Here is a 17,849-nt window from a genome sequence, read left to right as displayed (position 1 = left end):
CCAAATCTATCAGATCAATAGAGTAAGTATGATGAGCATTTCATTCAAGAAGGTATGTTGTTCAAAGGAATTCAATTGTGTCTACCAAGAAGTTCTATGAGAGTTAATTTGATTAAGAAAAAACATTGTGGGTGGTTTGGCTGGACATTTTGGAATTGATAGGACATTCATTTTTCTTAAGGATAAGTATTATTGGTCACAAATGTATAAGGATGTTTAGAATTTTGTAAGGAGTTGTGGGATTTTTCGAGTTGTGAAAGGAGAAAGTCATAATATTAGATTGTATACACCTATTTCTATTCCTAAGAAACCTTGGAGTGACATCAGTATAGATTTTGTTCTTGGATTACTTAGGACAACAAGAGGGTATGAGTCCATGTTTGTTGTTGTGGATATTTCATAGCATGTTAGAACACATTAGATGTTGTGCATTGTTGCCAATATTTTTGATAGAGATTGGTCTGCCTCACAATAGGTGTATAATAATCATGCCAAAGGCCATACTTAGGAATAGTGTATTCAATCTAAGGACTATTTTTCCCCACCATGAGGTGCATTTAATTTTGTCAACCCAGGGATGTATACTTGAAATGGTTGGCACAATATGTGCACTAGGTTTCTTAATGAGTCATTATTCTTATGCTATAGGAAAGTAAAATGCAAGGGAAAAACCTATACTAGTGCTACAGGAAACTAACACACTTAACTCTTTACTAAAATAAATACTGGAAATGCAATTAAATACTAAGATATATTCTAACTCAATTCATCTACTATAACTGTTCTTACAGATGCTGTAGGAACACTCACAAAGTATGATGCTACAGGGAGGAACTTACAACTTCTACCTTCAATACTAAAGATGCTTGAAAACAAATCTGTACTACTCTAATCTAATCCACCTCCCAAGTGGACACCCTTTGTTGGATTTTGCTAATCTACTAACACAAAATGTAAACCAGGAGCTATTTCATTATGTTCCAAAAATTCATTACATGAAAACAATACATGAAATTGTAAAAACAACTCATTGCAAGAGTCAATAGTTTCTTGTCATAAACTTTCTTCTAACTTTTAACACTATTGGTCTAATCCCTATAAATAGAAGATTGACACTTATTCTGAAACATAAAAGAAAAAAAAATGAAGTTCAAATCTGCAAGAGAAAAAGGAAGAAAAGATAATAGCTCATGGAATGAATATTAAAGTCTGGACAACCACTTTGACACAATAATAAATGCAGAGAAATATAATAGTTCTTCATAGCTCCTCCATATTAGCGGCCGTGTCCCTTGGTACCATTATGACTCTTTCCTCCGCAGCTAAACCTTAACATCTTTTCTCCTTGAATGCTATTGGCTATCTTCAATGTTTCCCTTTGAATACTTCCAACCATCTTCAACTTCATTGCTAATAGGTTAGTTATTATGCAAAGATATTTGCAAATAAGCATTATCAAATTAAATTAAAATATTAGAACACATATTATGATGGTTATATGAAATACTACATTATATATATAATATTGGCAAAATATAACATACTATCTACCCATAGGTTAATTATTAGTTCAAGTAAACATAAGTTCACAAATGTCTTAGTGGAAGTAAAACAAAGTGTTTAAAACTATCATAAAATAGAGGCAATAATTAGCCTCATCATTTGCTCCTTGGTAAACTAATGCTTGTCCTTAGGCATTGTATTTTCTAGTCAGTGACATGAATTCTCGAACTTCAGTCCTTCCTTTCCTGCTACTCTTGAAGGTGTAGTAGAATCCTAGTGTTCTCTCCCAAACTTCCCTTCTATTGTCCTCCTACAGCTTGTCAAGTCTATCAACATTAATATCATACCAGGGCCATATGAGCATTGGAGGTTGCATAGTGAGTGGGCACCATAGTTCTGGCCTAGCTTGTTTCCCCAACTCTATATACTTTGGAACTTAGTGAAGGGCAGCCTCTAAATTGATAGGACTGTGTGGCTATGATCTTTTAGGTGTCTCAAGTAATCTAGCCCACCCACTTTTAGCACCACCCATGGCTCTCTGAAAGGAAAAGTAAGGTAGGTTCTCATATTCTGCATACACCTTGGTTCTCACAGCAAAATTTTTATCCCTTACTCCCTTATTCTTATCCCCATAAGTTAATTAAACCAATCCCTAAGAATTTCTTCTGGTTTACTACTCTCAGCTCTTAATGACAGGGGCTCTATTCTTTCCTCATCTCTATAATTATTCAATTGTCTATCATAATTAGCTTCATTATGCATCTAGGACATCAAATCCCTCAGATGTATATCCCGTATATTGAGTAAAGGGTTCGATTGAGTTTCTGCTGGAATGATAAAATTGTGCACATATAACTCACAGAGAAAGTTCTGCTGCTAGGATGGTAGAGTCTAGTATAAACCATACAATTCTTGAGCTAATTTGAATTCTACATTTATGTTCTTGAGGGTTAGCATAAGTTGGATAAAAGGAATTGTTCCTTTAAACACATAACATAAATATGAGGTGGTGGTCTACAAGCAAGTGTTTGATCAACCAATTTGAGGGCATGATCCATTCTTTGTTTTTGGTTTGCCAATTGTTCTTTCAAATCTATAATTTCCTCACCTAGGGACACTATGACTTTCTTCATTTTCTTCCTCTCCTCTTCCCATAGGGATTCAACAAGAATATGTTGTCCAAACAACTAGAAAAGAAGTTTTTATAGGGTAATGGAACTGTTGTCCTCTTCATAGTTATTTTTCCTCTTCCTCTGTTCACTCCATAACTACTTTACGAAATTTGTAAGCCATGTTGGTTTATAGGGAACTAGTCCAGTGTTTGAATAAACTAACTCATTCATTATAGTAATTGTTTGTTGGCCTATTGGGGGATCATTTTGATTTTTATTTACTTCAACCCTACATTGCTCATTAGGGTTTTTAGGAATTTTTGTAGTTTCAGGGTGAGAAGGAGAATTATCAGGAACAATTTGTACTGGGGATTCTTTAGTGGATGGTTTGGATGAAGTAGACTGAGCTTCTACTATCACTTTAGAAATTTGTCTCCTCATTCTAAGACTTCTTCTCACAAGGGTCTTCTTTGGTATCACAGCCTTCTTCCTACTTCTTCCTTTTGGTGTCTCTGCTGTAGGAGTAACTGCTGCAGGACCCGCCTTAGTTTTCTTTTGCTTTGCGACTACAGGGTTTGGCTTTTCTACTACCAGAGCCGAGGTTTCCTCTTATAATTTCCATTTTCTCTTTGCTTGAGTAGAGGTAGGTTTTTGAGTCTCTTGAATAGGTAAAGACACATTTTCTTGCACATTCTCTTCACTGGGCTGTTCATTAAGGACAACCAGGGGCTCTATTCTTTCCTCATCTCTGTAATTATTCAATTGTCTATCATAATTAGCTTCATTATGAATCTAGGACATCAAATCCCTCAGATGTATATCCCCTATATAGAGTAAAGGGTTCCATTGAGTTTTTGTTGGAATGATAAAATTGTGCACATATAACTCACAGAGCAAGTTCTGCTGCTAGGATGGCAGAGTCTAGTATAAACCATAGAATTCCTGAGCTAATTTGAATTCTACATTTATGTTCTTGAGGGTTAGCATAAGTTGGATAAAAGGAATTGTTCCTTTAAACACATAGCATAAATATGAGGTGGTGGTCTACAAGCAAGTGTTTGATCAACCAATTTGAGGGCATGATCCATTCTTTGTTTTTGGTTTGCCAATTGTTCTTTCAAATCTATAATTTCCTCACCTAGGGACACTATGAATTTCTTCATTTTCTTCCTCTCCTCTTCCCATAGGGCTGCAAAAAGAATATGTTGTCCAAACAACTAGAAAAGAAGTTTTTATAGGGTAATGGAACTGTTGTCCTCTTCATAGCTATTTTTCCTCTTCCTCTGTTCACTCCATAACTACTTTACGAAATTTGTAAGCCATGTTGGTTTATAGGGAACTAGTCCAATGTTTGAATAAACTAACTCATTCATTATAGGAATTGTTTGTTGGCCTATTGGGGGATCATTTTGATTTTTATTTACTTCAACCCTACATTGCTCATTAGGGTTTTTAGGAATTTTTGTAGTTTCAGGGTGAGAAGGAGAATTATCAAGAACAATTTGTACTGGGGATTCTTTAGTGGATGGTTTGGATGAAGTAGATTGAGCTTCTACTATCACTTTAGAAATTTGTCTCCTCATTCTAGGACTTCTTCTCACAAGGGTCTTCTTTGGTATCACAACCTTCTTCCTACTTCTTCCTTTCAGTGTCTCTGCTATAGGAGTAACTGCTGTAGGACCCGTCTTAGTTTTCTTTTGCTTTGTGACTATAGGGTTTTTCTTTTCTACTACCAGAGCCGAGGTTTCCTCTTATAATTTCCATTTTCTCTTTGCTCGAGTAGAGGCAGGTTTTTGAGTCTCTTGAATAGGTAAAGACACATTTTCTTGCACATTCTCTTCACTGGGCTATTCATTAAGGACAACCTGGGGTTGTAGGGTTTTAGCTTGGACAAATTCTACCCATGACATAGGAGAGGCATCCCTAAGTGATCTTTCTATGAGTAAGTTAATTAGGGTATGATGGGTGATAGAATTGTCCTTCCCCTTTTGGGTTTCTTCAACACTAATGCATAACATGTTATACAAGAAATTGGGAACATTTACTGGACAATTGTGCCTTATACAACTAAGCAATTTAAAATGATGTGCATGTAAATATGAAAATCTTCCTTCACAGGTGGTATGACAAATTGAGCCCTGGCTGATCTTGCATCATGCATATTAGGATAATGTTCTCCTATTGCTGGTAACCCAGTTACTTCTGCTATTTTCTCTTCTATAGCAACAACTATTAAACCCCATACAATAGCTTCTCCCTCATTAAATGTTCTTGTAAATTCCATGGATGCTTCTTCATTAAAAATAGTTAAACTTAAGAAATACCCTCACTAGCCACATCCATTAAATCTCCTCATCGCCTCTACATCTGAGAGTAAAATAGTATGCTCCACTAATTCTTGCTACAATTGTCCACCCATTCTACCTGGCACTTTCACTCTTTGCTCTGCTTACACTATTTCCTTTCTATGAATTCAAGCTTTTAGACCCATTTTCACATTTCATTTTTTAAGACTGATTAATGTCATAAAAATTTGTTATGAGTAACCATAATGTGGTTTATCATGGATATGTGAAAATTGTCTGAAAATGGAATTCGGATCACTTGAAAATTAAATATGGGTCACATCACAGCCTGATAGTAAGGAATCATTCAAGAATAAGGGGTATGCCACCTAGACACTTGTGTACTTATAGCAATTGAGTTTCATAAAGGAAGTATAAAGATTTGGGGAAAATCTTTATGAATAAATAGGAATGTCATTGGGTTTTAGTAACCTTCTCTACCCCCTATGAAATATGGACAAGTGTCCACACTTGTCAGACTTAGTATGGGGTATGGAATTGGCATAATGCTGCCATAATATAAATAATGTAGTATTATATATAACCAATAAAATTGATGTACTATAAATGAATTAAGACTTGAAAAGCTTATACCTGTGAGTTGATTGTTGCACATACCAAAAGTGGTGGAAAGTACATCAGCATTGACAACATACATCAACAAACTTGTGTTGTTTATTGGAAGCATTATAAAATGATGACGTGGAAGGTGGGTGGGTGGTAGGTAAAGAAGTGAAATGAGTTGAAAAAGAAGAAATTAGAAGACAAATGGAAAAATTTGGAACTTTATGTGGACATAAAGTTTTTTATTATGGGCATGCACGAAGAAATTAGTATTGAAGAGCTGCGGGTAGGAGGTCAGCAACTTCTGCTGCAAGAAAATTTACCTGGTGTACATTTGAATTTGGCCATTGAAACTGCTACAGGAAGTCCTCTTTTTTTTTTGGCCATTTATATAACTTGAGTCTATGGCCATTGAATAATAATTTAAAAGGCATTGGATCAATGGTAGTTAATTGGATGGCTCCATTTGCAAAGACATGGTTAATTTCATATGGACCCAACCATCTTGTCTATAACTTGCCTGACATATCTTTAAATTTGGAATCATATAGCAATGCCCAATCACCAACTTGAAATTGTTTGTTACTAATGTGGGATTCATGCCATTGTTTCCTTTACTTCTGTATGATTTTAGTATGTTCCAGAGCAGCCTTGTGCATTTCATCCAAAGAACTAAGATGTTAAATACATTCTCTCTGTGTTGCAGGAAGTTCAATGTTAAGCTCCAGTGTGGTTCTTAAAGTTTTATGTTCAAATTTAATGGGGAGCATTGCTACTTTCCCATAGAGGAGCTCAAATGGTATGAAGCCTGCAGTAGTCTTCCATGTTTTTTTTAGGCCCAAACAACTTCTGGTAATATGCTATTTCAATCCCTACGATGCAAATGAATTATTTTTGTTAAGATAGCCTCTATCTCCCAATTTGTGACTTCTTCTTGTCCATTAGTTTGAGGATGATAGGGGCTTGATTTTTGGTGCCTAATATTATATTTTTTTGTCAATTCTATGATTAGATTAGAAGTAAATTGAGCACCTTGGTCAGTGACTACTTCTTTGGGTACACCATAGCGAGTAAAGATTTCTTCATACAAAATTATTGCAGATTTGTGATCACGAGCATGCTTCATGGCTTTGAATTCAACCCATTTTGTCAAGTAGTCAGCGCACACAAGGATATATGATTTCCCATTGATCAATTGGACTAATGAAGTCCATACCCCATTTGTCAAATGGTGTTAATGCCAGTTGTGGATTGAGAGGCATTTCATCTGTTCTTGTTGGTTGCCCCATCCTTTGACACTTTTCATAGTTTCGTGTATAGTTGGTTGCATCTTTTTGAAGGGTAGGCCAATAGTAACCAGTTGTTAAAATTTTTAAGGTTGTTCTTTTTGCTTCAAAGTGCCCTCCACATGGTTCATTATGACATGCATGTAGAATGTCATATGTCTCATCCTCTCTCACACACCTTCTCATAACTTGATAGGTCCAGTGTAAAATAAGATATTATCAATCCAAGAGAAATGGAAACTTTTCTCTACAATCAAGTTCTTTTCCTTGTAAGAGAAATGTTTTGCCATTTTATTAGCTGCAATATAGTTAGCAATGTCTACATACCATGGAGTTTGAATAGAAATATGAATTAAATGCTCATTTGGAAATGCATCATCTACCAAAGTAGTGTCATTATCATCGTGGTGGATTCTTGATAAATAATTAGCTACCACATTGGCTCTTCCAGGCTTATCAATGATGGTGATATCAGATTCTTGCAACAATAGTAACCATCTTGCTAACCAACCTGTTATAGTAGGTTTGTTCATGAGATATTTGATTGCTGCATGATCAGTATGAACAAATATGGGATAGCCAGTTATGTAATGCTAGAATTTGTTCAGAGCATAAACTACTGCTAACAATTTTTTTTTCAGTCATTGTGTAGTTTAATTCTAGTCCATGAAGGATCTTACTAATATAATATATTGCATTTTCAAGATGTTGAGATTGTTGTCCTAGAAATATGCCTATGACATAGTCAGAAGCATCTATATATATGTGAAAAGGCAAAGTTCAATCAGGGCCTTGTAAAATTGGGGCTATAGTGAGAAGTTTCTTAAGCTACAGGAAGGCTTCATTGCATTCTGATGTCCAAATGAATTTAGCTTCTTTAGTCAGTAATGTATACAAGGGACAAGCTATTTTGTTGAAGTCTTTTATGAAATTTCTATAATATCTAGCATGACCTAGAAAATATCTTACATCTTTTAGTTTTGTGGGTATGGGCAATGTTTGAATTACCTCTATCTTAGCTAGATCTACTTGTATTCCTATAGCTGATATGAAATGACCAAGTACCACACCTTCCTACATGAGCATGAAATATTTTTCACTATTAAGTGTTAGATTATGTTCTTGACACCTTATTAGAACTTTTTCAAGATTCATCATTGCTTCCTCAAAGGTGACTCCAAATTTTGTGAAGTCGTCCATATATATTTCCATACAATCATGTGATATATCAGCAAAGATGCTAATAAAAACTTGTTGAAATGTTGTAGGAGCGTTACATAGACCAAATGGAAAAATAGAGTATGCAAATGTACCCCATCAATATGTGAATGTGGTTTTATCTTGATCTTCGAGAGCAATGCTGATTTGATTATAACCACTATACCCATCTAGGAAAGAGAAATACTTCTTTCCAGCTAGAGAGTCTAGAACTTGATCTATGAATGGTAAAAGAAAGTGGTCCTTTTGGTGGTCTTGTTCAATTCTCTATAATCTACACAAATCCACCATTTAATTCCCTTTTTTGGGCACTATCACTAGGGGTGACACCCATCTACTATTAGATATAGGATAAATAAAACCACCATCAAGCAATTTTTGCAATTCAATTTTAACTATTTCTCTAAGGCTTGGATTTATCCTTCTTTGGAGTTGATGAAGTGGTAGGAACCTTTCATTGAAGTATATTCTATGAGTGCATAATGTAGGAATCAACCCTTTCATATCACCATAGTCCCATGCAATGCCTTTTCATGCTTTTGAAGTAGCTTTGTTAACTATTCCATTTGTGTGGATGATAATTTGGGATTAACATGAAGATTATGACCTTTAGACAACTCAACAATAGTGGTAGACTCTATCATAGTAGCTTTAGAAATTAGACTTGTATCTAATTCACGTGGTAAGAGTTGATGAAGAATATGTGGTTCTTTGAGAAAAGTACAATTTTCATCACATTCCTCATATGTGGTTGATTCTAAAATAGAACTTTCAGATACATCTTTTTCTACCACACAATTGTTAGTAAGAATACTTTGAAGTACTGAATCCTCTTCTTGCAATTTTAGAAAGGATTGTCTATGTAACATCATAACTTGTGCTATAGAGTTTAATTCTTCTTCTCCATCCCCTAAATCTAGCCAGACAGATGTGCTTAAATCTAGTAGTGGTTGTGCTAGAGGATACAAATCAAATTTCTTTGTTTCTTGGCCATTTGATATGGTCATATTCCCTAATCTACAACTTATATTTGCATCAGCTTTAGCTAACTATGGTTTTCCTAGGATGACAAGGTAACTAGATAAATTAACTTTGGGAGATAGAATCATGAAATCTACAGGATACTCTAGAGAGTCTAAGGTTACAACTATGTTTTCTATCATCCCATCAGGAGTGATAGTAGAACTATCTGCAAGTTACAGAATTGTTGGAGTAGCCCTTAATCCTTCTATTTTCAACTTCTTCATAGTATCCTTGATCATGACATTTATAGCAGCACCAAGATCTATTAAAGCATTTTTAACAGACTGACCATTTATACTCACATTCATAACTAGACTACCTAGATCAGAATATTTTGGAGTGACCAATTTTCCTAACATAATATTAGCCAATTGTCCCACAACATGGACTATAGTTGGGTCCTTTTTCTTCCTCCTAGTCTTCTTCAGGTAGGCTTCTCTAATGACTTTTCCATAGACAGGAACATCTTTAGCTTGGAATAGGGGTATTTGGACATGCATGTTCTTCAACTGATCAACAATATCAAAAGACTGTTCCTCTGTTTGTGCAGGTTTACTTTGTACAAGCTTCTTTGGAAAAGGAGGTTCCATCACTGACTGAGCTTGGGTTGAGATAGTGACATTGGTTGGGTCAACCTCTTTAGAGACTAGGGGTTCTGATGCTATAGGAGTATCTGGTATTTCAGTTATAAGAGACAGTTTAGGCACTGGTAAAGTTGTACCAGATCTTAGATGTATATTTGCAACATTCAGAGTGTAAGCAGGATATTACTGAGCATCAACAATACACATGGGTTGTTGGTTATTTGGATTTGGCTAAGGTTGTGCAGGTAACTGTGTCTGCTTTTGAGGTCTAAGATTCATAGGTGGTGGCATTAGTGTAGGTTGTTGAGCTAGGGGTGGTAATTGTGGAGTACTATTATTTTGGTTAGCTCACTGTTGAGGTCCTCTCCATTGGTTTGTAGACTGCCAATTTCTCTGGGATTGTTGTCATTGGTTCTGCTAGTTTTGCCATTGGTTCTACTAGTTCTACCATTGGTTATTCTATTGGTTGAGCCAGTATGGTTGGGAGTTCTGAGGCCATTTGGGCTATTGCAAATTATTTTGCCAAGCATTACTCTAATTAGGTTGATTATATTGTGGGGGGCCTTGGGGATTACGGTTTTGCCATTGATTACCATATAAATTTGAATTTTGCAAAGGGTCCTAAGGCATACCTTGATGTTGGGCCCATGGATGGAATTGAGCAACAAAGAATACTTGCTCATCATCTCCATCTATCTTGATGTACTTTGTTGGATACAATTGAAAATTGCATGATTTTCTTTGATGTTACACAAAATGTCATATCAGTCATCAGACAGAGTCTACCGAGCTCTAAAGGTAAGTACAGCTGTTGACAGAGTTTACCGAGCTTGCAAGGTAAACAAAGGAAGTTCAGTGTTTACCGAACTCACTCGGTAAACAAAGGATATGAGATAGGTTGTCAATATTTACCGAGTTAACTCGGTCATCGAAGAAAAGTAGCAGACAGTGTTAACCGAGATCACTCGGTCATCAAAGAAAAGTAGCAGACAACGAAAAGTAGCAGACAGTGTTAACCGAGATCACTCGGTCATCGAAGAAAAGTAACAGACAGTGTTAACCGAGCTCACTCGGTCATCAAAGGAAAGTCGGAGAAATCAGTGTTTACTGAGTTCACTCGGCGACTGAAGGATTTCACGAAATTCTCTATATTAACCGAGCTCAGTCGGTTAACGCAAGAATTATTTTCTGTGCAGTATTTACCGAGTTAAGTCGGCCAGCGAAGGATTTCTCGAAGGTTAAGTAATTAAAATTAATTACTTTATGTAATGTATAAAGCCGACTTATAGCACAATTATTTATAATTGTAACTTGTATTTGAGCCGACTTGATAATCTGAAAGGTATATATGAAGGATCAAGTTGCGAATTCAAATATGAAAAAGAATGAATGTGAGAAAGCTAGCAGATATAATTGAATATCTAATATGCGAATTATAAGGAAGATCAGAGCAAATTTTTGAAGGATCAGAGATGCAGAGTTGCATTTGATCAGAGAAGATCCAGAGGAACAGAACAGAGATCTGTATCAGCAAAGATAAGTTGTATTTATTTCATATCACTCATTGTTACTTTCTAACAATTGTAATAGTGTTTTCAAATCTCTTAATAGAGTGGGTTTAACAGCCTTTTGTAAAATCCTCTAACAAGGTGGCAATTCAGTTGAATTGATCTAAAAGACCTCTAGCAAGGCCACTCCTAGCAGGGTGATCAAATCCTCTAACAAGGTCGCACCTAACAGTGTGTTTTGTAACCTTTAACAAGGTTGGCTCCTAACAGGGCTCACTTCAGAAGAGTGAAAAACAGTAACTAGTTACATTGGTGGTTTTTCCCATATTGGGTTTCCACGTTAAAACTGGTGTCTCTTGTTTCTTGTTTCTTGTGTTTTCAGTTTGATCATATGAATATCAGCAATGAGTATTTTCCTTTGACATCTTAAGGGACTTGTGTGAAAAGTTATTGGAGTAACTGATTCACCCCTCCCCTCTCAGTCACTCCATTCTCATTTTCCAACAATTGGTATCAGAGCATATTGGAGCTTGCAGGAAAAGATTTTAAGGATCTAAGCCAAAGATCAAGATGTCTTACAAGAGAGAAATTCCAAGACTCAACAAAAATAACTTCTCTGCATGGCAAGGATTGATGAAACTTCACTTGGCTACTATTGGTGATACAGGACTGAAATATCTTGATGAAAAATACAAAGAACCCTCCGGCACATTATCTGTCAATGATATTGCTGAAAAGAAGACTCATAACAATATGATGATTGACATTGCATCTGCACTAAGCTATGAAGAATTTGATGATATCAAGGATTGCCAAACCGCTTTTGACATGTGGAACAAGCTGAAAGAAATCTATGGAGGAGATGACAATGTGAAAAGAGCAAAAGCAGAAAGTCTAAGAGGACAATTTGACCAAATGAGAATGAGAGAGGATGAAAACATTGCAAAATATGTTGATAGAATCAAAGCATGTGTCAGTGCAATCAGGGCATCTGGAGGTGATATCAAAGAAGAGACAGTTATAAGCAAAGTTCTCAGAACCTTGCTTCCCATCTATGCAATCAGAGTTTCTGCAATTCAAGAAAGAAGGTGTGAAGCAAATCATAATATCAATTTGGAGGCTATAGTTGGAAGACTAACCGCATTTGAATTAGACAATTTTGACAACTATGTTCCAGCTTCCAAAAACACTGAATCAACATTTGAGGCCAAAATTTCACTCAAAGATAAAGGCAAAAAGAAATCAGAGTCAGAAAGCAATGATGAATCAGACCAAAGTTCAGACAGTGATCTTGAAGTAATTGAAGCTCTACTGGCAAAGAAATACTCCAGAAGCAGAGGAAAATATAAAGGTAAAGTTCCTCTAATCTGTTTTTCATGTGAAGAAATTGGTCATATTGCAGCTAGGTGCCCAAACAAGCAGAACAATGATGAAAAGAAGGGTCATAAATGGAATAGAAAGAAAGATTACAAATCATTCAAGAACAAAGGTAAGAAATCATGTTTCATGGCTGAAAATTCTAAGGATTCTGATAACAGTGAAGATGAAATTGTTTATATTGCTGTGAAAGATGATTTTGATAGTGATGAGGAAGATAAAGTGGCTCTTATCTCTCATATAAGTATGAATGATACATGGATTATAGACAGTGGTTGCTCTCATCATATGACTGGTGATAAAACTAAGTTTGATCAGTTTGAAGAGTATGATGGTGGCAGTGTAAGGTTTGGTAATAATGAACCTCGTTTCATAAAAGGAAGAGGAAGAATCTCTCTAACCAAAGAACTTATATGCAACAATGCCTATTGGGTTGAAGGTCTTAAACATAACTTGCTAAGTGTGGCACAGTTACTCAATACTGGATTTAAGGTGGAATTCATGCATGGAAAGGCAAGACTGTTGAATGAGCAAGGAAAGCTGATAGGATCTGGCACACAAACTAAAGGTAACTTGTTCTACCTAGAACTTGGTGAATGCTCATGTTTTATTGCTCAAATAGAAGAAAGTTGGTTATGGCATAAGAGGTTGTGTCATGTCAATTTTGATAATCTGGTGAAGATAAGCAAATTCAAAAAGGTAAGAGGCATTCCTAATATAAAGAAACCTGAGGTCGGCTTATGCAAGAATTGTCAGATTGGAAAAATGGGAAAGACTAGTTTCAAAAGTAAAAGCTATCAGTCTGAAGATATATTAGAAATTGTGCATACTGATTTATGTGGACCCATTGGAATTGAAAGTTATACTGGAGAAAAGTTCTTCATTCTTTTTGTTGATGATTACTCAAGAATGATGACTGTTATGTACCTAAGGAATAAATCAGAAGCTTTTGAGAAATTCAAATGGTACTTGGCAAGAGTAGAAAAAGAAACAGGGAAAAGATTGAAATGCTTAAGGTCAGACAGAGGTGGTGAATTCATTTCACATGAGTTCAATAACTTTTGCATTGAAAGAGGAATTAAAAGACAAGTCTCAGCACCAGGAACTCCAGAACAAAATGGGATAGCTGAAAGAAGAAATAGATCCATTATGGATTGTGCAAGGACCCTAATGATTGAAAAGAACATTGCTATCAAATACTGGAAGGAAGCTATCAGCACTGCAGTTCATACCTTGAACCGAGTACAACTAAAAAAAGACTCATTCAAAACTCCCTATGAATTATGGTATGGCTACAAACCCAATGTAAGTTATCTGAAAGTATTTGGAAGCAAATGTTATATTCTGAAAGAATCTAGAAAAGGTAAATTTGATGTAAAAGGAGATGAAGGAATATTTCTAGGTTACTCTTGTAAAAGCAAAGCATATAGATGTTTAAATCTATCTACTCACAAGGTCATAGAAAGTGCACATGTGAAAGTTGATGAGTTTGCAGAGAAATCAGAAGAAGAAAGCAAGAAGGTTCCTGAAGACTACAGAAGATTTATTTACATTGAACCTGATACTATACCAAGTACTCCAGTTTATCAGGAATCCTCAACTCCCGAGTCATCAATGACCGAGTTGCAGGAAGTTCAAACCGAGACACAGGAAGTTTTTACCAAGCTAAAAGAATCCGAGTCACTTTCAAACTCTACCAAGCAAGTATCTACCGAGTCTGAATCTACCGAGCCAGAACAGCAAGAATCTGAAATACAAAGGGACAACAATGAAACTCATTCAAGATGTAAAGAACCTGTGTTAGCTAAATATGTCAGAAGGCATCATGCTCCAGATCAGATCATTGGTGACAAATCTGAAGGAACTCTGACAAGAAGTAAGTTAAAAGACACTTGTTTACTTGCTGATTTTGAACCCAGAAATATCAAAGATGCATTGGCAAATGATAGTTGGATTGAGGCTATGAATGAAGAAATAGAACAGATAGAGAAAAATAAAACATGGACTCTTGTATCTAGACCCAAAGATAAGAATGTGATTGGAACAAAATGGGTATTTAGAAATAAACTAAATGAAGATGGCAAGGTATCAAGAAACAAAGCTAGACTAGTATGCAAAGGATATGCTCAAGAAGAAGGTATAGACTATGGAGAAACCTTTGCTCCTGTTGCAAGATTGGAAGGTGTAAGAACCTTACTTGCATATGCTGCTCACAAAGGATTCAAAGTTTATCAGATGGATGTCAAGTCAGCATTTCTCAATGGAATACTGGATGAAGAAGTTTACATTGAACAACCTGAAGGTTTTGTTGATCCAGATAAGAAGGACATGGTCTGCAAATTACACAAGGCGCTGTATGGTCTAAAACAAGCTCCTAGAGCATGGTATGAAAGATTGCATAACTATCTTACTCAGATTGGTTTTCAAAGGACTAATGATAACAGTAGCTTGTATATAAAAGAAGGTCCAGATAATAAGATTGTTTTGGCAGAGATATTTGTAGATGACACTGTTTTCACAGGCAATGATGATCTATGCAAAGAATTTTCAGAACAAATGAACAAGGAGTTTGAGATGTCTATGTTTGGTGAGATTAAATTCTTTGTAGGTCTTCAAATCCAACAAAGTAAGAATGGCATCTTCATCACACAGTCAAAATACATCAAGGAGATATTAAAAAAATTTGGCATGGAGGATTGTAAACCAGTTGGAACCCCTATGTGTACTGGATTGAAACTTACCAAGGAAGATGAATCCAAAGAAGTGGATCAAACACTGTATAGATCTATGATTGGAAAGTTGCAGTATGTAATACATACTAGGCTAGATATTGCCCTTGCAGTCGGTATTGTAGCAAGATTTTCAGCAAAACCAAGAGAAACTCATATAATGGCAATCAAAAGAATAATGAGATATTTGAAAGGAACTGAAGATTATGGGCTATGGTATAAATTTGGAGGTAATTTGGATTTGAAAGTATTTACTGATGCTGATTGGGCAGGAAACCTTGATGACAGGAAAAGCACAAGTGGAGGAGCATTCTTTCTTGGAAAGAGATTGGTTTCTTGGACAAGCAAAAAGCAGAATTGTACATCCCAATCTACAGCAGAGGCAGAGTATGTTGCTGCAGCAGTAAATTGTTCAAATATTGTTTGGTTTAAGCAGTTATTGCAAGGAATGAGGATGGAAATCAAAGAACCAGTTGTTATGTTCTGTGACAATACTAGTGCAATCAATATATCAAAGAATCCAGTAATGCATTCTAAGACTAAGCATATTGCAATCAAATATCATTTTGTCAGAGAATTGGTACAAGACAAGGAGATCAGATTGGAATATGTCAATTCAAAGGAACAAATTGCTGACATATTCACAAAGCCACTACCTAAGGATGCATTCTTGTATCTCAGAGGTAAGTTAGGGGTTACACCCCTATCCGAAATTCACTAAAAACAAGTTTTAGTGATGCATCAACGCATACCAAAATGAAAATCTATCTGTTGATGCAGTCAAATCTAGAAGCCTTGCATATGAATCAGTACTATAGGTACATTACAATTCATTTAAGTTCTATTATCTTTGGCATTTGTTGTCAAAGAGGGAGAGATTTACTGTCATATCTTTCTGAAATTTGTGTGAAAAAGAAAATTCTTATGAAATTCCTTCACAGAGGGAGATTACTAAAAGAGGGAGAGTCTATCATCTTAGAAGGAAAATTGTTTTGTTGACACATTGTGCTGATAAGGACTTGATTTCAAATTTCATTCTGCTATGACATGTTGTGTTGCCATCAATGCCAAAGAGGGAGATTGTTGGATACAATTGAAAATTGCATGATTGTCTTTGATGTTACACAAAATGTCATATCAGTCATCAGACAGAGTCTACCGAGCTCTGAAGGTAAGTACAGCTGTTGACAGAGTTTACCGAGCTTGCAAGGTAAACAAAGGAAGTTCAGTGTTTACCGAACTCACTCGGTAAACAAAGGATATGAGATAGGTTGTCAATATTTACCGAGTTAACTCGGTCATCGAAGAAAAGTAGCAGACAGTGTTAACCGAGATCACTCGGTCATCAAAGAAAAGTAGCAGACAACGAAAAGTAGCAGACAGTGTTAACCGAGATCACTCGGTCATCGAAGAAAAGTAACAGACAGTGTTAACCGAGCTCACTCGGTCATCAAAGGAAAGTCGAAGAAATCGGTGTTTACCGAGTTCACTCGGCGACTGAAGGATTTCACGAAATTCTTTGTATTAACCGAGCTCAGTTGGTTAACGCAAGAATTATTTTTTGTGCAGTATTTACCGAGTTAAGTCGGCCAGCGAAGGATTTCTCGAAGGTTAAGTAATTAAAATTAATTACTTTATGTAATGTATAAAGCCGACTTATAGCACAATTATTTATAATTGTAACTTGTATTTGAGCCGACTTGATAATCTGAAAGGTATATATGAAGGATCAAGTTGCGAATTCAAATATGAAAAAGAATGAATGTGAGAAAGCTAGCAGATATAATTGAATATCTAATATGCGAATTATAAGGAAGATCAGAGCAAATTTTTGAAGGATCAGAGATGCAGAGTTGCATTTGATCAGAGAAGATCCAGAGGAACAGAACAGAGATCTGTATCAGCAAAGATAAGTTGTATTTATTTCAGATCACTCATTGTTACTTTCTAACAATTGTAACAGTGTTTTCAAATCTCTTAACAGAGTGGGTTTAACAGACTTTTGTAAAATCCTCTAACAAGGTGGCAATTCAGTTGAATTGATCTAAAAGACCTCTAGCAAGGCCACTCCTAGCAGGGTGATCAAATCCTCTAACAAGGTCGCACCTAACAGTGTGTTTTGTAACCTTTAACAAGGTTGGCTCCTAACAGGGCTCACTTCAGAAGAGTGAAAAACAGTAACTAGTTACATTGGTGGTTTTTCCCATATTGGGTTTCCACGTTAAAACTGGTGTCTCTTGTTTCTTGTTTCTTGTGTTTTCAGTTTGATCATATGAATATCAGCAATGAGTATTTTCCTTTGACATCTTAAGGGACTTGTGTGAAAAGTTATTGGAGTAACTGATTCACCTCTCCCCTCTCAGTCACTCCATTCTCATTTTCCAACAGTACTTAGTTGGAAGATGCTGGTTCTCCATGTTGGCAACCAGTTTGCATTGGCAATCCTTCTTTTGCTTCCGACAATGAGGATAGTATTCAGCTAGTTGTAATTTAGCTTTTTCATGCTTCTTCTTTGTAGTCATTGTGTTGAGATGTGTAGCAACATCATTTATGATGTCCTAATTGAAATCTGACAATAGGTTAGATATCTCGAGCTTTGA

The sequence above is a fragment of the Cupressus sempervirens genome, chromosome 9 (genome assembly GCF_028749045.1).
Source record: "Cupressus sempervirens isolate cs-2001-9-10 chromosome 9, ASM2874904v1, whole genome shotgun sequence".
Taxonomy (NCBI): domain Eukaryota; kingdom Viridiplantae; phylum Streptophyta; class Pinopsida; order Cupressales; family Cupressaceae; genus Cupressus; species Cupressus sempervirens.
The sequence above is the reverse complement of the archived record's forward strand: the minus strand, read 5'-3'. Positions refer to the sequence as shown.